Source organism: Garra rufa, chromosome 23, assembly GCF_049309525.1.
Source record: "Garra rufa chromosome 23, GarRuf1.0, whole genome shotgun sequence".
Taxonomy (NCBI): Eukaryota; Metazoa; Chordata; class Actinopteri; order Cypriniformes; family Cyprinidae; genus Garra; species Garra rufa.
In genome coordinates, this window is record NC_133383.1 from 33,889,221 (window position 1) to 33,912,562 (window position 23,342).

At 35.4% G+C, this 23,342-nt stretch overlaps 1 long non-coding RNA gene across 1 annotated transcript; it reads left to right on the forward strand.

Moving 5' to 3' along the window:
• Positions 1–2,353: 2,353 nt before the first annotated feature.
• Positions 2,354–5,374, forward strand: LOC141299708 (uncharacterized). The gene is made up of 6 exons (XR_012341829.1): positions 2,354–2,550; positions 2,815–2,911; positions 3,019–3,348; positions 3,450–3,606; positions 3,747–3,873; positions 3,977–5,374. It is a non-coding gene; the product is annotated as an uncharacterized lncRNA (long non-coding RNA).
• Positions 5,375–23,342: the final 17,968 nt, after the last annotated feature.

Below are 23,342 nucleotides of genomic sequence, written 5' to 3' on the forward strand. Positions count from 1 at the left end.
AGCCCCGAAGTTCATCCGTAAACCACATAAACCAGCTCATATGCGCTTAATATAGCTCTTTAAAATGATATTCTGTTTACATTGTGTACAGTCGCTGAAGTGTTCTTATTTAAATGCTTTTAAAAGAGGCTTAGTGATGTAGTTCGCAGACCGAGAGCTCGGAGCCTTGACTCTCATGTCAGTACAACAGAAAACACTGGCTGAAGGCAGCTCTCTCCGTTTTAAATGAAACTGCTTGCAAACACCTAAAATCAGCTCTTGGTGTGTTCTAAGGGCTTGACGGAATGAAATCGCTGGAACATTTAAATTTTAAAAGGCCGTATTTATTTTCATTTTTCCGCTCCACCCCTAATGGCTTAAACGGGGCATTATTTTTCGTAGGTGACCTGTGGTTAGAGGCATTGTTTCTTGTTAGCAAGACATATGGCTTAATAAATTATGTTCTTGGGCATAATTTGCAAGCTAACATGCAGTGCAAGCTATATCTTATAGTTAACCTAAATATAAATGATTTTAATCTGTATTTTTGTACGTCCTCTATTAAATCACCATTTACGAGTAGTGCGCATGCGCACAAATGCCTAAGGGAACTTTCGGAGTATGACGTAAGAGGCAACCTGTGCTAAATCAAACAGAAAATACAGCTAAATGACAGGGAACAAAAAATATGAAATGAGTGATTAGGTGCTATGTTCAATACAGTTGCATTTTTTGAGAACTCTAATCAGTTAAATAGCAGAAGTTATTAGTTGGTGAGGTCTTTAACAACAGCCGTACTTTGTTGAACTTACGTGGTTCAAACGATGCCCTGCAAACATGCCCCTGCGGGGCCCATGCTGGCTTTTTGCGGGCACAGTGGGCTAGTGCCAGCCCACACCAAACCTAAACAGGCCCAGTGCGGGCTTGCCCAGGTGAGGCCCACAGCTTTGGGCTCACCGCGGGCTATCTGTGAGCAGCCCACACTAGCGGGCTGCCCACATTAAGCCCATGATGACCCATTGTGGGCCAGCCCGTTCGGGCCCAGAGCAGCTTTTGTACCTTTGGGCCCATGCAGGTTTTGTTTAGGTAGCCCACTTTCATTAAGTTTTGGCTGATTTTAAAATTGAATGTGAAATTCAATAAACCTTCCATAATAACTCTGCTTAGAAGGAATAAAAAGAAAAAAAATTGTTATTTGCATTGGATTGTGTCTACAGGACAACGCATGATCCTTTCAATTTATTTTAGAAGGTCAAAATGTAAAGTTATTGATGGTACAGAGATATGAAGAAGTTATAACTAGTTTTTATGATATCCATCACTCAGAGTTAGTTTAGAAACTTCTCTCTTCTTTTTGTCTGTTTTTTATACAATTTCCCATAGACGTATAGGCCTAATGCCATTTATATCATTCTAATATAGCTAAACATTTTCAACAATAAAAATTACATTAAACTGAAAGAAAAGACAAGTTCACATGACTATTAACACCTCAGTCAAGTCAAATAAATGTTTATCCGTTATAGTTGTTTTTCACACCATTGTCTATAGCACTCAAAACAACAGCGGAGATTATAAATTTAACTTTAGGCTATACATTCATTTTTTAAATATTTACAAGGAAAATTCATAACACATTAAAATAAAATAAAATCACACTTCAAAATCAAAAGGCGATATATACTGTATGTATGTAGTTTATCATGTTGCCAATATAAAATAAGCATTTGGGTGCGCGGGTGAAAATACTGCATTTCGGGAATACGTGCTGCGAGAGCTTCGGCGCGCACGGCCGCACGCACGGCGAGCCTGCGCAGTGACGTTCTTTTTCAACTGTCACTCTGTCAATCATGTCAGATAATGCGACCGTCTGCCTCAGGTAAGTGAAAATAATTAAAACACTTATATAGTAGTAATTTTCCCCCACCTTGCAAACGATTGTTTTGTATTAGTAGTCCAAGAAGTTGTTGTTGTATTTTTTATTATGTTGTCTCCATGTTTCGTGCCGCAAATACACGGCTGGCCTGTTAACTAAGTGTCCTTTTCTATAGCCCTCAAGCTAGCGCATTTGGCACGGTTTTTGTAAAGCTGTGTTGGCAGAATTGATTATACATATTAAGCGAAAGATACTTATATTGAACGTTAAGCATGAACTCATAACCTCCCCGTCCCTTTACAATGAACTGTACAATGAAATGTTTCATAAACAACGTAATGAACCTTGCGCGCCATTTTGTGCTAACGTTAGCTGACCAGTCACCGACTATTTAAAATGTACATTTTTGTTATGCACTGTTATTTGTTTTCTCATTGTCCGGTCTATAAATGTTTTTATTCTATTTTTTTATTTAGATAATGGATGTCGAGGAACAAATGTTAGTTAATCTAACAATTTTGAACAGGGTGCTTGCAACTGTCTTCAGATACTACTACAACTAGATTGCTTACACTGCTTGAAGAAAAAGCCCCTACAATCCTGAGAGAACACGAAGAGACAAAGACACTGTCTATTTCCTCAAGAAAGTTTCTTGTTAAGGTTGCTGTCAGTGACCTTGTTGAGAAACATGGATTGTGAGTATATGTGGTTGTTTATAAGATGTAAGGTGTATTTGTTTGCAAATTAAATTACATTGTATTTAAATAAATTAAACATGTACTAAAACAGTTATACATAGTAAATAAGGTTAATTTAATAAATAACTTTAACAGTATAACTTTAACAGTCTAAAGTACCAGTGTTTTATATATATATATATATGTATGTTATATTTTTGTGTTTGATAATGTTTGTGTTAGAGCCATTTTTGCCACATTTTTTATTGAACTTTTTTTCAGCTATCCATCTGGTACAGAAAAGCTGGCACTAGCAAAGGAGATTGTGTCATTGTTCCCCTTGTTAAGGATTCACGTGTTTGGTGAAAATGAGGGACACGTAAGGATGTTTTTACATTATAAAATGAATTACTTAGCAATGTGAATGTAAACTGCTCAAGTATATTTGAATCCAGCTTAATTCTATTTTTGCATTACTCATGTCAGGAGCATTTTTTTGATGGGCCATCACACAGTGGCTTCATAGAAATGAGACTGCGGAACATCAGACGGAAGCTTCAACAGAACCAGCGGATGTACAGTTTGAAACGTTGCCATTGTACACTGCAACCTTCTTTGCCAAGTCCAGAAGAAACAGTGCCAAGTGAGTGGTTGACCCTGATAGAGAGGATGCGACCGTAACCAGAGAATTCATCATCAATAAAGACTGCAATTGACCAAACCTTCAGTTACCGAAGGAGATGGATAGCCACAAAATCCCCAACTGTTGCTGAAATCTTCAAGGAATATCCCAGATTTCTTGACATGCCTGCATTGGTAATAGACATGCTCAACTAAAAGAGAACTTTACTCAAACTTGTAATTCATAATTGTAATACTGATATTTATTTGTTTCTGTTGTTTTTTTTGCATTGAAGATGGACATTGAATTTTCCAAGCTCACAGATGGGAAAGAAGACATGTTTATCCGGAAATTGGAAGGGACCATAATTCCAAAGCTCAAGGAAATAGCATCCTTGGAGAAGAAAAATGACATCAGACACTTGCTGGAGGAAGCCAACAATCAGCAAGATGGTATGATTTTCTGCCTCAATGTCTGTTGCATGTGCACACATTTCTAAACCTAGTTTAAATGAGAAAACTTAATGTAAATGTTAATGTTCAATTCATGATAAAATAAATTTTGCATGTGATCTGCATCTTCACTTCATCAGGATGAGCTGTGCTACACTGTTGAAGATCCTCATTCATCTTCCTCCACCCACAGCATCTGGGAGAAGTGTTGCTGGCAGTAAATGCTGTATGAACCCTGCAGTCTCGGACCTGTTGGAGCAAGTGCCGGTATGCTTTTTTTTTGTTTTTTTACTGTGTTAGCTTGTGATAAACAACATTGCCTCTCATGCAGCAACATTTTCTGATGCTTTTCTTTGTTTGATTTCTGTAGGCTGGTACCAATGTGACGACCTTGCTCAGTGAATCCATGAAACGGTCCCTGAAGTCAGCCCAGTCGCAGTTGGTTTCCATCGGTTCTCTAGGACATGGAGCCCAGTACGTAATTGTGGCAAAGAATGATTCTTTTGCCCTTCCACTTGATCTTGAAAGCCTGACCTGTGCTGTAGACAGACTTTTCAAATTCTTCTGGCTGGGCAATCTTCAGTATTCAAGCCAACTTTACTCTGATTTTTCCATTTTTGAGTATATATATGATTATTGTGATGGTGTTCATTATTCTAAACATCCTATTCACCGAAACCATCCCAATGCATTACAAATTCAGTTATACTTTGATGATTTGGAAACAACAAATCCTCTTGGATCAAAAACTAAGATTCATAAAATGGGGGCCGTTTACTTTGCGTTACGAAATGTGCCTTCAGAGTACAATTCTGTACTTTCCAATATTCATTTATGTGATATGTTCATTGTTTTATGTATGTTTTTTCGATTTAGTTATTTCATATACAGTACATTTGATTAGTTAATGATTACTAATCATTTACAAAACAAGACTGCGTTTCATAAATGTTTAATAAATTGTTACATTTTTGTGTATGTTTTGCTCACATCAGGTGCACAGTGGTTAAAGACTCCATGTGTTTCAGAGAAGACAGCTGTCGTACACACTCTACACTAACTACACACTAGTGTTCAACGCCTGTTATAGACGATGTGTAAACGCATGAATAAATCATTTACAACACTTTCTGCATCCCCTAAATCTAAAGTGTTAACTGTTCATCACTTGTAAATGTGTTACACATCATTCATGGGTACGATTCGTTGATCTTATGCCTTATTGATTCTTGAAGTGGTAATCTACGAATGATGTGTAACATATTTACAAGTGATGAATAGTTTACACTAGATTAGGGGATGCAGAAAGTGTTGAAAATGCTTTATACATGCTTTACACATCATTGTGTTGATAACTGTAACTTACCTGTTACAAATTATATGTTAGTGTATTTAAGGCATTTACAACACTTTCTGCTCCCTCTAATTGCTACATACATACAAAAAAATAATTTATTAAATATTTATGAAACGCATATGCTTTGATTAGCTAATCATTAATCAAATGTAAACAACTTAACCTGAATCTACAAAACATACATACAATAATTAACATATCACTTTTTAATCATTTATGAACGCATAGTCATGTTTCATAAATAATTAGTTAATCATTTACTAATCACTAGTAAATGACTTGCAATGGAATTTACAAAGCATACGAAAATATTAGTATATCACTTGCTAATCATTTATGAATGTTTTGTAAATGATTAGTTCATCATTAACTAACCACTTACATGACTTGCAACTGAACGTTATTATAAAGTGTTACCAGTATTTTTATTTTTGTTTATTTATTATTTTATATTTGTATAGAGAATTTCTAGTCCCTTTCAGAGTGTTAAATTATCTTTATTAACCTGTATTAACCTGAATTGAATGTTTTATATTTTGTAATTAATAAATACATTGATTTGAATTATTTTATATATGTATAGAACATTTTTAGTGCCTTTCAGTGTGTTAAATTATCTTTATTGACCTGAATTGAATGTTTTATATTTTGTAATTAATAAATACATTGATTTGAAATCCCTTTGACTACTGTACATTTTTTGACAATTCAGACATTAGTTATGTGGTGACTGCATCCATTTCAGATGTATAGAATAAGTTATAGTAGCTGAAAAGTAGTGAAACAGATTTATTGTTGTAAATTAATAGTGCGGGCCCTGTGAGGGCTTAGTGAGGGCTTCCTAGGGGCTAAACGAGGGCTGCCCGTGCAGGGCCAGCGCTAAGGGGCCAACGTTTTGCCAATGAGCAAATTCTCATGGGCCCTGCGCTGGCAGCCCGCTGGGGGCCCTTAGGCTAGCCCTAAGTGGGCCCGTAAAGGGCCAGTGCTGGCTTGTTTGCAGGGTGAGACCATATTCATGAAACAGTCTTTACTAGCTTATTCGTTTCCACAAAAATGCAGCACAAATAAGCAAGCATTTTAACGTTTTCAATACACTAATCTACTATTACTGTTCAATCGCTGGAGTGTTTTTTTATTTTTTATTTTTTTAATGCCTTTAAAATATGTAGTTTTGTGAACACGGACGAAGAAACGCCAGCCCCGAAGCTCATCCGTAAACCACATAAAACAGCTCATATGCGCTTAATATAGCTCTTTAAAATGATTTTCTGTTTACATTGTGCACAGTCGCTGAAGTGTTCTTATTTAAATGCTTTTAAAAGAGGCTTAGTGATGTAGTTCGCAGGCCGAGAGCTCGGAGCCTTGACTCTCATGTCAGTCCAACAGAAAACACTGGCTGAAGGCAGCTCTCTCCGTTTTAACTGAAACTGCTTGCAAACACCTGAAATTAGCTCTTGGTGCGTTCTAAGGGGTCGACGGAATGAAATCGCTGGAACATTTACATTTTAAAAGGTCGTATTTATTTTCATTTTTCCGCTCCACCCCTAATGGCTTAAACGGGGCATTATTTTTCGTAGGTGACCTGTGGTTAGAGGCATTGTTTCTTGTTAGCAAGACATATGGCTTAATAAATTATGTTCTTGGGCATAATTTGCAAGCTAACATGCAGTACAAGCTATATCTTATATTTAACCTAAATCTAAATGATTTTATTCAGTATTTTTGTGCGTCCTCTATAAAGCACCATTTATGAGTAGTGCGCATGCGCACAAATGCCTAAGGGAACTTTCGGAGTATAAGAGGGAACCTGTGCTAAATCAAACATAAAATATAGCGAAATGACAGGTGTAACCCATGTTAAATGTGGTGCCTAGAAAAATAAATAGGAATATAATTGTTTATTGCAATTATACTTCTTCTAATTAAAAGATTAACAGACTGAATCTATAAAAATAGATAGCGATTTAATTATGTATGGAAAAAAATATATAATTATTATAAAAATTGCGCACGGAGAATGTGACGTATTGCGCATACGCGAGTTGCGTATGACGTAAGCAGAGGACTCACGGAAGAACGAGGTGATAAACACTAGCGCACGAGAGAGAAGGATTAAAAAGGTTCATATGGTTTAAATTCATTTAAATGTGGTTAAAAACAAGCTTATAATACTTGATGGTTGATGATGATGAATCATTTTAGAGCGATGATTGACGATCTGAGCGCCGATGTTGGCTGATTGTGAAGTTTCCCTAAACCTGAAGATGTTTAACGAATTGTTTTAAACGGGATTTGGTGAGTTATCTGTATTTTATTTTCTTTTAAAGATGTATTTTATGTTGCTGTACCAGTCGTACATTTCAAAAGATCGTTTTCACAATGTTAATATGAATTATTGTGAACTGCTGAATGATGTATTTTATTTAGTTATGAATATTAATTTTGCGCATTCTAAATATTCTAGTAAAAGGACACTTGTTCATTATGGAAGTTGATATGGATGTGTAAACATTTAAAAGAGCAAGAAAAGTTTAAAAGGAATTGCATTGAATGCTAATGACACTGTTTTGGTAAAACAGGTCAGGTTTACTGCTTGAGTTGAAACCTTTTCTCATGGATTTGAGATGGCGAGCCACCCAAAACTTGAATTCTGATCTCTGGACCTGGAAAGATACACCTTTGCTGTGACACACGGAGGATTCGTTGAATCAACTTTCTGTTCCATCATCTTGCTTCAGCTGGACATTCTCTTTTGCGGTACATTTGTTTGAACTGGTAGGAACTACCTGAATTTGCACTCACCACTGGACATCCAAAAGGACATTTTGCACCATTTTCAAAAGACAATTAAGGAAAAGAAAAGTCCTAACAAGGGTATTTTTGATTGAACATTATTGAGTGTTAAATGTAAAATTTGGATTTCTTTTGAACATTTTAGTTGTGAAAAGAGGTTTTAGTTCACTTGAACTGTTGCATTGAATTGTTATATGCCCAGTGTGTTTTGTTAATGGGTATTTTTTTTTTGTTTTTTTCTCACGATGGTGTGAGAAATTGTCAATATAACAGCAAAATAAGATGAAAATTGTAACTCTAAATTAAAGAATAGTGAAGCTTAATAGCTGTCAAAAACATAGCAGATCAAATAGAAGGTTTTCCAAATTACTATGATCCAAGGAAACAAATAAAATAGATTAAAGCTTTTATTTAAGAGAAGAAAAGGAAATCAAATCTTGTGACAAGAAGGAAAGAAAGACAACACAAAGAATTAACTGGTTGTGTATACATTTTATTGTTTTCTTTTAGTTTCATCTTGGTCCATGTTGTTTTTGTGACTGTTGAATTACAATACATATATTTTGGATTATTCTATTTACATGATTGTGTGAGTTCATTTACTGCCATCATTAATTCTGTTCTCCACTTACCTAGAAACTGGTCCATTGCTCCAACTTACGGTTAGGGCACTTGTTACGCAGAGAACAAAAAATATGAAATGAGTGATTATATGTTCAATACAGTTGCATTTTTTGAGAACTCTAATCAGTTAAATAGCAGAAGTTATTAGTTGGTGAGGTCTTTAACAACAGCCGTACTTTGTTGAACTTACGTGGTTCAAACGATGAGACCATATTCATGAAACAGTCTTTACTAGCTTATTCGTTTCCACAAAAATGCAGCACAAATAAGCAAGCATTTTAACGTTTTCAATACACTAATCTACTATTACTGTTCAATCGCTGGAGTGTTTTATTTTATTTTATTTTTTTTAATGCCTTTAAAATATGTAGTTTTGTGAACACGGACGAAGAAACGCCAGCCCCGAAGCTCATCCGTAAACCACATAAAACAGCTCATATGCGCTTAATATAGCTCTTTAAAATGATATTCTGTTTACATTGTGTACAGTCGCTGAAGTGTTCTTATTTAAATGCTTTTAAAAGAGGCTTAGTGATGTAGTTCGCAGACCGAGAGCTCGGAGCCTTGACTCTCATGTCAGTACAACAGAAAACACTGGCTGAAGGCAGCTCTCTCCGTTTTAAATGAAACTGCTTGCAAACACCTGAAATTAGCTCTTGGTGTGTTCTAAGGGCTTGACGGAATGAAATCGCTGGAACATTTAAATTTTAAAAGGCCGTATTTATTTTCATTTTTCCGCTCCACTCCTTCAGCGGAGTGGAATGGCCTAAAAGGGGCATTATTTTTCGTAGGTGACCTGTGGTTAGAGGCATTGTTTCTTGTTAGTAAGACATATGGCTTAATAAATTATGTTCTTGGGCATAATTTGCAAGCTAACATGCAGTGCAAGCTATATCTTATAGTTAACCTAAATATAAATGATTTGAATCTGTATTTTTGTACGTCCTCTATTAAATCACCATTTACGAGTAGTGCGCATGCGCACAAATGCCTAAGGGAACTTTCGGAGTATGACGTAAGAGGCAACCTGTGCTAAATCAAACAGAAAATACAGCTAAATGACAGGGAACAAAAAATATGAAATGAGTGATTAGGTGCTATGTTCAATACAGTTGCATTTTTTGAGAACTCTAATCAGTTAAATAGCAGAAGTTATTAGATGGTGAGGTCTTTAACAACAGCCGTACTTTGTTGAACTTACGTGGTTCAAACGATGAGACCATATTCATGAAACAGTCTTTACTAGCTTATTCGTTTCCACAAAAATGCAGCACAAATAAGCAAGCATTTTAACGTTTTCAATACACTAATCTACTATTACTGTTCAATCGCTGGAGTGTTTTTTTTTTTTTTTTAATGCCTTTAAAATATGTAGTTTTGTGAACACGGACGAAGAAACGCCAGCCCCGAAGTTCATCCGTAAACCACATAAACCAGCTCATATGCGCTTAATATAGCTCTTTAAAATGATATTCTGTTTACATTGTGTACAGTCGCTGAAGTGTTCTTATTTAAATGCTTTTAAAAGAGGCTTAGTGATGTAGTTCGCAGACCGAGAGCTCGGAGCCTTGACTCTCATGTCAGTACAACAGAAAACACTGGCTGAAGGCAGCTCTCTCCGTTTTAAATGAAACTGCTTGCAAACACCTAAAATCAGCTCTTGGTGTGTTCTAAGGGCTTGACGGAATGAAATCGCTGGAACATTTAAATTTTAAAAGGCCGTATTTATTTTCATTTTTCCGCTCCACCCCTAATGGCTTAAACGGGGCATTATTTTTCGTAGGTGACCTGTGGTTAGAGGCATTGTTTCTTGTTAGCAAGACATATGGCTTAATAAATTATGTTCTTGGGCATAATTTGCAAGCTAACATGCAGTGCAAGCTATATCTTATAGTTAACCTAAATATAAATGATTTTAATCTGTATTTTTGTACGTCCTCTATTAAATCACCATTTACGAGTAGTGCGCATGCGCACAAATGCCTAAGGGAACTTTCGGAGTATGACGTAAGAGGCAACCTGTGCTAAATCAAACAGAAAATACAGCTAAATGACAGGGAACAAAAAATATGAAATGAGTGATTAGGTGCTATGTTCAATACAGTTGCATTTTTTGAGAACTCTAATCAGTTAAATAGCAGAAGTTATTAGTTGGTGAGGTCTTTAACAACAGCCGTACTTTGTTGAACTTACGTGGTTCAAACGATGAGACCATATTCATGAAACAGTCTTTACTAGCTTATTCGTTTCCACAAAAATGCAGCACAAATAAGCAAGCATTTTAACGTTTTCAATACACTAATCTACTATTACTGTTCAATCGCTGGAGTGTTTTTTTATTTTTTATTTTTTTAATGCCTTTAAAATATGTAGTTTTGTGAACACGGACGAAGAAACGCCAGCCCCGAAGCTCATCCGTAAACCACATAAAACAGCTCATATGCGCTTAATATAGCTCTTTAAAATGATTTTCTGTTTACATTGTGCACAGTCGCTGAAGTGTTCTTATTTAAATGCTTTTAAAAGAGGCTTAGTGATGTAGTTCGCAGGCCGAGAGCTCGGAGCCTTGACTCTCATGTCAGTCCAACAGAAAACACTGGCTGAAGGCAGCTCTCTCCGTTTTAACTGAAACTGCTTGCAAACACCTGAAATTAGCTCTTGGTGCGTTCTAAGGGGTCGACGGAATGAAATCGCTGGAACATTTACATTTTAAAAGGTCGTATTTATTTTCATTTTTCCGCTCCACCCCTAATGGCTTAAACGGGGCATTATTTTTCGTAGGTGACCTGTGGTTAGAGGCATTGTTTCTTGTTAGCAAGACATATGGCTTAATAAATTATGTTCTTGGGCATAATTTGCAAGCTAACATGCAGTACAAGCTATATCTTATATTTAACCTAAATCTAAATGATTTTATTCAGTATTTTTGTGCGTCCTCTATAAAGCACCATTTATGAGTAGTGCGCATGCGCACAAATGCCTAAGGGAACTTTCGGAGTATAAGAGGGAACCTGTGCTAAATCAAACATAAAATATAGCGAAATGACAGGTGTAACCCATGTTAAATGTGGTGCCTAGAAAAATAAATAGGAATATAATTGTTTATTGCAATTATACTTCTTCTAATTAAAAGATTAACAGACTGAATCTATAAAAATAGATAGCGATTTAATTATGTATGGAAAAAAATATATAATTATTATAAAAATTGCGCACGGAGAATGTGACGTATTGCGCATACGCGAGTTGCGTATGACGTAAGCAGAGGACTCACGGAAGAACGAGGTGATAAACACTAGCGCACGAGAGAGAAGGATTAAAAAGGTTCATATGGTTTAAATTCATTTAAATGTGGTTAAAAACAAGCTTATAATACTTGATGGTTGATGATGATGAATCATTTTAGAGCGATGATTGACGATCTGAGCGCCGATGTTGGCTGATTGTGAAGTTTCCCTAAACCTGAAGATGTTTAACGAATTGTTTTAAACGGGATTTGGTGAGTTATCTGTATTTTATTTTCTTTTAAAGATGTATTTTATGTTGCTGTACCAGTCGTACATTTCAAAAGATCGTTTTCACAATGTTAATATGAATTATTGTGAACTGCTGAATGATGTATTTTATTTAGTTATGAATATTAATTTTGCGCATTCTAAATATTCTAGTAAAAGGACACTTGTTCATTATGGAAGTTGATATGGATGTGTAAACATTTAAAAGAGCAAGAAAAGTTTAAAAGGAATTGCATTGAATGCTAATGACACTGTTTTGGTAAAACAGGTCAGGTTTACTGCTTGAGTTGAAACCTTTTCTCATGGATTTGAGATGGCGAGCCACCCAAAACTTGAATTCTGATCTCTGGACCTGGAAAGATACACCTTTGCTGTGACACACGGAGGATTCGTTGAATCAACTTTCTGTTCCATCATCTTGCTTCAGCTGGACATTCTCTTTTGCGGTACATTTGTTTGAACTGGTAGGAACTACCTGAATTTGCACTCACCACTGGACATCCAAAAGGACATTTTGCACCATTTTCAAAAGACAATTAAGGAAAAGAAAAGTCCTAACAAGGGTATTTTTGATTGAACATTATTGAGTGTTAAATGTAAAATTTGGATTTCTTTTGAACATTTTAGTTGTGAAAAGAGGTTTTAGTTCACTTGAACTGTTGCATTGAATTGTTATATGCCCAGTGTGTTTTGTTAATGGGTATTTTTTTTTTGTTTTTTTCTCACGATGGTGTGAGAAATTGTCAATATAACAGCAAAATAAGATGAAAATTGTAACTCTAAATTAAAGAATAGTGAAGCTTAATAGCTGTCAAAAACATAGCAGATCAAATAGAAGGTTTTCCAAATTACTATGATCCAAGGAAACAAATAAAATAGATTAAAGCTTTTATTTAAGAGAAGAAAAGGAAATCAAATCTTGTGACAAGAAGGAAAGAAAGACAACACAAAGAATTAACTGGTTGTGTATACATTTTATTGTTTTCTTTTAGTTTCATCTTGGTCCATGTTGTTTTTGTGACTGTTGAATTACAATACATATATTTTGGATTATTCTATTTACATGATTGTGTGAGTTCATTTACTGCCATCATTAATTCTGTTCTCCACTTACCTAGAAACTGGTCCATTGCTCCAACTTACGGTTAGGGCACTTGTTACGCAGAGAACAAAAAATATGAAATGAGTGATTATATGTTCAATACAGTTGCATTTTTTGAGAACTCTAATCAGTTAAATAGCAGAAGTTATTAGTTGGTGAGGTCTTTAACAACAGCCGTACTTTGTTGAACTTACGTGGTTCAAACGATGAGACCATATTCATGAAACAGTCTTTACTAGCTTATTCGTTTCCACAAAAATGCAGCACAAATAAGCAAGCATTTTAACGTTTTCAATACACTAATCTACTATTACTGTTCAATCGCTGGAGTGTTTTTTTATTTTTTATTTTTTTAATGCCTTTAAAATATGTAGTTTTGTGAACACGGACGAAGAAACGCCAGCCCCGAAGCTCATCCGTAAACCACATAAAACAGCTCATATGCGCTTAATATAGCTCTTTAAAATGATTTTCTGTTTACATTGTGCACAGTCGCTGAAGTGTTCTTATTTAAATGCTTTTAAAAGAGGCTTAGTGATGTAGTTCGCAGACCGAGAGCTCGGAGCCTTGACTCTCATGTCAGTACAACAGAAAACACTGGCTGAAGGCAGCTCTCTCCGTTTTAACTGAAACTGCTTGCAAACACCTGAAATTAGCTCTTGGTGCGTTCTAAGGGGTCGACGGAATGAAATCGCTGGAACATTTACATTTTAAAAGGTCGTATTTATTTTCATTTTTCCGCTCCACCCCTAATGGCTTAAACGGGGCATTATTTTTCGTAGGTGACCTGTGGTTAGAGGCATTGTTTCTTGTTAGCAAGACATATGGCTTAATAAATTATGTTCTTGGGCATAATTTGCAAGCTAACATGCAGTACAAGCTATATCTTATATTTAACCTAAATCTAAATGATTTTATTCAGTATTTTTGTGCGTCCTCTATAAAGCACCATTTATGAGTAGTGCGCATGCGCACAAATGCCTAAGGGAACTTTCGGAGTATAAGAGGGAACCTGTGCTAAATCAAACATAAAATATAGCGAAATGACAGGTGTAACCCATGTTAAATGTGGTGCCTAGAAAAATAAATAGGAATATAATTGTTTATTGCAATTATACTTCTTCTAATTAAAAGATTAACAGACTGAATCTATAAAAATAGATAGCGATTTAATTATGTATGGAAAAAAATATATAATTATTATAAAAATTGCGCACGGAGAATGTGACGTATTGCGCATACGCGAGTTGCGTATGACGTAAGCAGAGGACTCACGGAAGAACGAGGTGATAAACACTAGCGCACGAGAGAGAAGGATTAAAAAGGTTCATATGGTTTAAATTCATTTAAATGTGGTTAAAAACAAGCTTATAATACTTGATGGTTGATGATGATGAATCATTTTAGAGCGATGATTGACGATCTGAGCGCCGATGTTGGCTGATTGTGAAGTTTCCCTAAACCTGAAGATGTTTAACGAATTGTTTTAAACGGGATTTGGTGAGTTATCTGTATTTTATTTTCTTTTAAAGATGTATTTTATGTTGCTGTACCAGTCGTACATTTCAAAAGATCGTTTTCACAATGTTAATATGAATTATTGTGAACTGCTGAATGATGTATTTTATTTAGTTATGAATATTAATTTTGCGCATTCTAAATATTCTAGTAAAAGGACACTTGTTCATTATGGAAGTTGATATGGATGTGTAAACATTTAAAAGAGCAAGAAAAGTTTAAAAGGAATTGCATTGAATGCTAATGACACTGTTTTGGTAAAACAGGTCAGGTTTACTGCTTGAGTTGAAACCTTTTCTCATGGATTTGAGATGGCGAGCCACCCAAAACTTGAATTCTGATCTCTGGACCTGGAAAGATACACCTTTGCTGTGACACACGGAGGATTCGTTGAATCAACTTTCTGTTCCATCATCTTGCTTCAGCTGGACATTCTCTTTTGCGGTACATTTGTTTGAACTGGTAGGAACTACCTGAATTTGCACTCACCACTGGACATCCAAAAGGACATTTTGCACCATTTTCAAAAGACAATTAAGGAAAAGAAAAGTCCTAACAAGGGTATTTTTGATTGAACATTATTGAGTGTTAAATGTAAAATTTGGATTTCTTTTGAACATTTTAGTTGTGAAAAGAGGTTTTAGTTCACTTGAACTGTTGCATTGAATTGTTATATGCCCAGTGTGTTTTGTTAATGGGTATTTTTTTTTTTGTTTTTTTCTCACGATGGTGTGAGAAATTGTCAATATAACAGCAAAATAAGATGAAAATTGTAACTCTAAATTAAAGAATAGTGAAGCTTAATAGCTGTCAAAAACATAGCAGATCAAATAGAAGGTTTTCCAAATTACTATGATCCAAGGAAACAAATAAAATAGATTAAAGCTTTTATTTAAGAGAAGAAAAGGAAATCAAATCTTGTGACAAGAAGGAAAGAAAGACAACACAAAGAATTAACTGGTTGTGTATACATTTTATTGTTTTCTTTTAGTTTCATCTTGGTCCATGTTGTTTTTGTGACTGTTGAATTACAATACATATATTTTGGATTATTCTATTTACATGATTGTGTGAGTTCATTTACTGCCATCATTAATTCTGTTCTCCACTTACCTAGAAACTGGTCCATTGCTCCAACTTACGGTTAGGGCACTTGTTACGCAGAGAACAAAAAATATGAAATGAGTGATTATATGTTCAATACAGTTGCATTTTTTGAGAACTCTAATCAGTTAAATAGCAGAAGTTATTAGTTGGTGAGGTCTTTAACAACAGCCGTACTTTGTTGAACTTACGTGGTTCAAACGATGAGACCATATTCATGAAACAGTCTTTACTAGCTTATTCGTTTCCACAAAAATGCAGCACAAATAAGCAAGCATTTTAACGTTTTCAATACACTAATCTACTATTACTGTTCAATCGCTGGAGTGTTTTATTTTATTTTATTTTTTTTAATGCCTTTAAAATATGTAGTTTTGTGAACACGGACGAAGAAACGCCAGCCCCGAAGCTCATCCGTAAACCACATAAAACAGCTCATATGCGCTTAATATAGCTCTTTAAAATGATATTCTGTTTACATTGTGTACAGTCGCTGAAGTGTTCTTATTTAAATGCTTTTAAAAGAGGCTTAGTGATGTAGTTCGCAGACCGAGAGCTCGGAGCCTTGACTCTCATGTCAGTACAACAGAAAACACTGGCTGAAGGCAGCTCTCTCCGTTTTAAATGAAACTGCTTGCAAACACCTGAAATTAGCTCTTGGTGTGTTCTAAGGGCTTGACGGAATGAAATCGCTGGAACATTTAAATTTTAAAAGGCCGTATTTATTTTCATTTTTCCGCTCCACTCCTTCAGCGGAGTGGAATGGCCTAAAAGGGGCATTATTTTTCGTAGGTGACCTGTGGTTAGAGGCATTGTTTCTTGTTAGTAAGACATATGGCTTAATAAATTATGTTCTTGGGCATAATTTGCAAGCTAACATGCAGTGCAAGCTATATCTTATAGTTAACCTAAATATAAATGATTTTAATCTGTATTTTTGTACGTCCTCTATTAAATCACCATTTACGAGTAGTGCGCATGCGCACAAATGCCTAAGGGAACTTTCGGAGTATGACGTAAGAGGCAACCTGTGCTAAATCAAACAGAAAATACAGCTAAATGACAGGGAACAAAAAATATGAAATGAGTGATTGGGTGCTATGTTCAATACAGTTGCATTTTTTGAGAACTCTAATCAGTTAAATAGCAGAAGTTATTAGTTGGTGAGGTCTTTAACAACAGCCGTACTTTGTTGAACTTACGTGGTTCAAACGATGAGACCATATTCATGAAACAGTCTTTACTAGCTTATTCGTTTCCACAAAAATGCAGCACAAATAAGCAAGCATTTTAACGTTTTCAATACACTAATCTACTATTACTGTTCAATCGCTGGAGTGTTTTTTTTTTTTTTTTAATGCCTTTAAAATATGTAGTTTTGTGAACACGGACGAAGAAACGCCAGCCCCGAAGTTCATCCGTAAACCACATAAACCAGCTCATATGCGCTTAATATAGCTCTTTAAAATGATATTCTGTTTACATTGTGTACAGTCGCTGAAGTGTTCTTATTTAAATGCTTTTAAAAGAGGCTTAGTGATGTAGTTCGCAGACCGAGAGCTCGGAGCCTTGACTCTCATGTCAGTACAACAGAAAACACTGGCTGAAGGCAGCTCTCTCCGTTTTAAATGAAACTGCTTGCAAACACCTAAAATCAGCTCTTGTTCTAAGGGGTTGACGGAATGAAATCGCTGGAACATTTACATTTTAAAAGGCGGTATTTATTTTCATTTTCCGCTCCACCTCTTCAGTGGAGTGGAATATGGCTTAAACGGGGCATTATTTTTCGTAGGTGACCTGTGGTTAGAGGCATTGTTTCTTGTTAGCAAGACATATGGCTTAATAAATTATGTTCTTGGGCATAATTTGCAAGCTAACATGCAGTACAAGCTATATCTTATATTTAACCTAAATCTAAATGATTTTATTCAGTATTTTTGTGCGTCCTCTATAAAGCACCATTTATGAGTAGTGCGCATGCGCACAAATGCCTAAGGGAACTTTCGGAGTATAAGAGGGAACCTGTGCTAAATCAAACATAAAATATAGCGAAATGACAGGTGTAACCCATGTTAAATGTGGTGCCTAGAAAAATAAATAGGAATATAATTGTTTATTGCAATTATACTTCTTCTAATTAAAAGATTAACAGACTGAATCTATAAAAATAGATAGCGATTTAATTATGTATGGAAAAAAATATATAATTATTATAAAAATTGCGCACGGAGAATGTGACGTATTGCGCATACGCGAGTTGCGTATGACGTAAGCAGAGGACTCACGGAAGAACGAGGTGATAAACACTAGCGCACGAGAGAGAAGGATTAAAAAGGTTCATATGGTTTAAATTCGTTTAAATGTGGTTAAAAACAAGCTTATAATACTTGATGGTTGATGATGATGAATCATTTTAGAGCGATGATTGACGATCTGAGCGCCGATGTTGGCTGATTGTGAAGTTTCCCTAAACCTGAAGATGTTTAACGAATTGTTTTAAACGGGATTTGGTGAGTTATCTGTATTTTATTTTCTTTTAAAGATGTATTTTATGTTGCTGTACCAGTCGTACATTTCAAAAGATCGTTTTCACAATGTTAATATGAATTATTGTGAACTGCTGAATGATGTATTTTATTTAGTTATGAATATTAATTTTGCGCATTCTAAATATTCTAGTAAAAGGACACTTGTTCATTATGGAAGTTGATATGGATGTGTAAACATTTAAAAGAGCAAGAAAAGTTTAAAAGGAATTGCATTGAATGCTAATGACACTGTTTTGGTAAAACAGGTCAGGTTTACTGCTTGAGTTGAAACCTTTTCTCATGGATTTGAGATGGCGAGCCACCCAAAACTTGAATTCTGATCTCTGGACCTGGAAAGATACACCTTTGCTGTGACACACGGAGGATTCGTTGAATCAACTTTCTGTTCCATCATCTTGCTTCAGCTGGACATTCTCTTTTGCGGTACATTTGTTTGAACTGGTAGGAACTACCTGAATTTGCACTCACCACTGGACATCCAAAAGGACATTTTGCACCATTTTCAAAAGACAATTAAGGAAAAGAAAAGTCCTAACAAGGGTATTTTTGATTGAACATTATTGAGTGTTAAATGTAAAATTTGGATTTCTTTTGAACATTTTAGTTGTGAAAAGAGGTTTTAGTTCACTTGAACTGTTGCATTGAATTGTTATATGCCCAGTGTGTTTTGTTAATGGGTATTTTTTTTTTGTTTTTTTCTCACGATGGTGTGAGAAATTGTCAATATAACAGCAAAATAAGATGAAAATTGTAACTCTAAATTAAAGAATAGTGAAGCTTAATAGCTGTCAAAAACATAGCAGATCAAATAGAAGGTTTTCCAAATTACTATGATCCAAGGAAACAAATAAAACAGATTAAAGCTTTTATTTAAGAGAAGAAAAGGAAATCAAATCTTGTGACAAGAAGGAAAGAAAGACAACACAAAGAATTAACTGGTTGTGTATACATTTTATTGTTTTCTTTTAGTTTCATCTTGGTCCATGTTGTTTTTGTGACTGTTGAATTACAATACATATATTTTGGATTATTCTATTTACATGATTGTGTGAGTTCATTTACTGCCATCATTAATTCTGTTCTCCACTTACCTAGAAACTGGTCCATTGCTCCAACTTACGGTTAGGGCACTTGTTACGCAGAGAACAAAAAATATGAAATGAGTGATTATATGTTCAATACAGTTGCATTTTTTGAGAACTCTAATCAGTTAAATAGCATAAGTTATTAGTTGGTGAGGTCTTTAACAACAGCCGTACTTTGTTGAACTTACGTGGTTCAAACGATGAGACCATATTCATGAAACAGTCTTTACTAGCTTATTCGTTTCCACAAAAATGCAGCACAAATAAGCAAGCATTTTAACGTTTTCAATACACTAATCTACTATTACTGTTCAATCGCTGGAGTGTTTTATTTTATTTTATTTTTTTTAATGCCTTTAAAATATGTAGTTTTGTGAACACGGACGAAGAAACGCCAGCCCCGAAGCTCATCCGTAAACCACATAAAACAGCTCATATGCGCTTAATATAGCTCTTTAAAATGATATTCTGTTTACATTGTGTACAGTCGCTGAAGTGTTCTTATTTAAATGCTTTTAAAAGAGGCTTAGTGATGTAGTTCGCAGACCGAGAGCTCGGAGCCTTGACTCTCATGTCAGTACAACAGAAAACACTGGCTGAAGGCAGCTCTCTCCGTTTTAAATGAAACTGCTTGCAAACACCTGAAATTAGCTCTTGGTGTGTTCTAAGGGCTTGACGGAATGAAATCGCTGGAACATTTAAATTTTAAAAGGCCGTATTTATTTTCATTTTTCCGCTCCACTCCTTCAGCGGAGTGGAATGGCCTAAAAGGGGCATTATTTTTCGTAGGTGACCTGTAGTTAGAGGCATTGTTTCTTGTTAGTAAGACATATGGCTTAATAAATTATGTTCTTGGGCATAATTTGCAAGCTAACATGCAGTGCAAGCTATATCTTATAGTTAACCTAAATATAAATGATTTTAATCTGTATTTTCGTGCGTCCTCTATTAAATCACCATTTATGAGTAGTGCACATGCGCACAAATGCCTAAGGGAACTTTCGGAGTATGACGTAAGAGGCAACCTGTGCTAAATCAAACAGAAAATACAGCGAAATGACAGGGAACAAAAAATATGAAATGAGTGATTAGGTGCTATGTTCAATACAGTTGCATTTTTTGAGAACTCTAATCAGTTAAATAGCAGAAGTTATTAGTTGGTGAGGTCTTTAACAACAGCCGTACTTTGTTGAACTAACGTGGTTCAAACGATGAGACCATATTCATGAAACAGTCTTTACTAGCTTATTCGTTTCCACAAAAATGCAGCACAAATAAGCAAGCATTTTAACGTTTTCAATACACTAATCTACTATTACTGTTCAATCGCTGGAGTGTTTTATTTTATTTTATTTTTTTTAATGCCTTTAAAATATGTAGTTTTGTGAACACGGACGAAGAAACGCCAGCCCCGAAGCTCATCCGTAAACCACATAAAACAGCTCATATGCGCTTAATATAGCTCTTTAAAATGATATTCTGTTTACATTGTGTACAGTCGCTGAAGTGTTCTTATTTAAATGCTTTTAAAAGAGGCTTAGTGATGTAGTTCGCAGACCGAGAGCTCGGAGCCTTGACTCTCATGTCAGTACAACAGAAAACACTGGCTGAAGGCAGCTCTCTCCGTTTTAAATGAAACTGCTTGCAAACACCTGAAATTAGCTCTTGGTGTGTTCTAAGGGCTTGACGGAATGAAATCGCTGGAACATTTAAATTTTAAAAGGCCGTATTTATTTTCATTTTTCCGCTCCACCCCTAATGGCTTAAACGGGGCATTATTTTTCGTAGGTGACCTGTGGTTAGAGGCATTGTTTCTTGTTAGTAAGACATATGGCTTAATAAATTATGTTCTTGGGCATAATTTGCAAGCTAACATGCAGTGCAAGCTATATCTTATAGTTAACCTAAATATAAATGATTTGAATCTGTATTTTTGTACGTCCTCTATTAAATCACCATTTACGAGTAGTGCGCATGCGCACAAATGCCTAAGGGAACTTTCGGAGTATGACGTAAGAGGCAACCTGTGCTAAATCAAACAGAAAATACAGCTAAATGACAGGGAACAAAAAATATGAAATGAGTGATTAGGTGCTATGTTCAATACAGTTGCATTTTTTGAGAACTCTAATCAGTTAAATAGCAGAAGTTATTAGTTGGTGAGGTCTTTAACAACAGCCGTACTTTGTTGAACTTACGTGGTTCAAACGATGAGACCATATTCATGAAACAGTCTTTACTAGCTTATTCGTTTCCACAAAAATGCAGCACAAATAAGCAAGCATTTTAACGTTTTCAATACACTAATCTACTATTACTGTTCAATCGCTGGAGTGTTTTTTTTTTTTTTTTAATGCCTTTAAAATATGTAGTTTTGTGAACACGGACGAAGAAACGCCAGCCCCGAAGTTCATCCGTAAACCACATAAACCAGCTCATATGCGCTTAATATAGCTCTTTAAAATGATATTCTGTTTACATTGTGTACAGTCGCTGAAGTGTTCTTATTTAAATGCTTTTAAAAGAGGCTTAGTGATGTAGTTCGCAGACCGAGAGCTCGGAGCCTTGACTCTCATGTCAGTACAACAGAAAACACTGGCTGAAGGCAGCTCTCTCCGTTTTAAATGAAACTGCTTGCAAACACCTAAAATCAGCTCTTGTTCTAAGGGGTTGACGGAATGAAATCGCTGGAACATTTACATTTTAAAAGGCGGTATTTATTTTCATTTTCCGCTCCACCTCTTCAGTGGAGTGGAATATGGCTTAAACGGGGCATTATGTTTCGTAGGTGACCTGTGGTTAGAGGCATTGTTTCTTGTTAGCAAGACATATGGCTTAATAAATTATGTTCTTGGGCATAATTTGCAAGCTAACATGCAGCACAAGCTATATCTTATATTTAACCTAAATCTAAATGATTTTATTCAGTATTTTTGTGCGTCCTCTATAAAGCACCATTTATGAGTAGTGCGCATGCGCACAAATGCCTAAGGGAACTTTCGGAGTATAAGAGGGAACCTGTGCTAAATCAAACATAAAATATAGCGAAATGACAGGTGTAACCCATGTTAAATGTGGTGCCTAGAAAAATAAATAGGAATATAATTGTTTATTGCAATTATACTTCTTCTAATTAAAAGATTAACAGACTGAATCTATAAAAATAGATAGCGATTTAATTATGTATGGAAAAAAATATATAATTATTATAAAAATTGCGCACGGAGAATGTGACGTATTGCGCATACGCGAGTTGCGTATGACGTAAGCAGAGGACTCACGGAAGAACGAGGTGATAAACACTAGCGCACGAGAGAGAAGGATTAAAAAGGTTCATATGGTTTAAATTCATTTAAATGTGGTTAAAAACAAGCTTATAATACTTGATGGTTGATGATGATGAATCATTTTAGAGCGATGATTGACGATCTGAGCGCCGATGTTGGCTGATTGTGAAGTTTCCCTAAACCTGAAGATGTTTAACGAATTGTTTTAAACGGGATTTGGTGAGTTATCTGTATTTTATTTTCTTTTAAAGATGTATTTTATGTTGCTGTACCAGTCGTACATTTCAAAAGATCGTTTTCACAATGTTAATATGAATTATTGTGAACTGCTGAATGATGTATTTTATTTAGTTATGAATATTAATTTTGCGCATTCTAAATATTCTAGTAAAAGGACACTTGTTCATTATGGAAGTTGATATGGATGTGTAAACATTTAAAAGAGCAAGAAAAGTTTAAAAGGAATTGCATTGAATGCTAATGACACTGTTTTGGTAAAACAGGTCAGGTTTACTGCTTGAGTTGAAACCTTTTCTCATGGATTTGAGATGGCGAGCCACCCAAAACTTGAATTCTGATCTCTGGACCTGGAAAGATACACCTTTGCTGTGACACACGGAGGATTCGTTGAATCAACTTTCTGTTCCATCATCTTGCTTCAGCTGGACATTCTCTTTTGCGGTACATTTGTTTGAACTGGTAGGAACTACCTGAATTTGCACTCACCACTGGACATCCAAAAGGACATTTTGCACCATTTTCAAAAGACAATTAAGGAAAAGAAAAGTCCTAACAAGGGTAT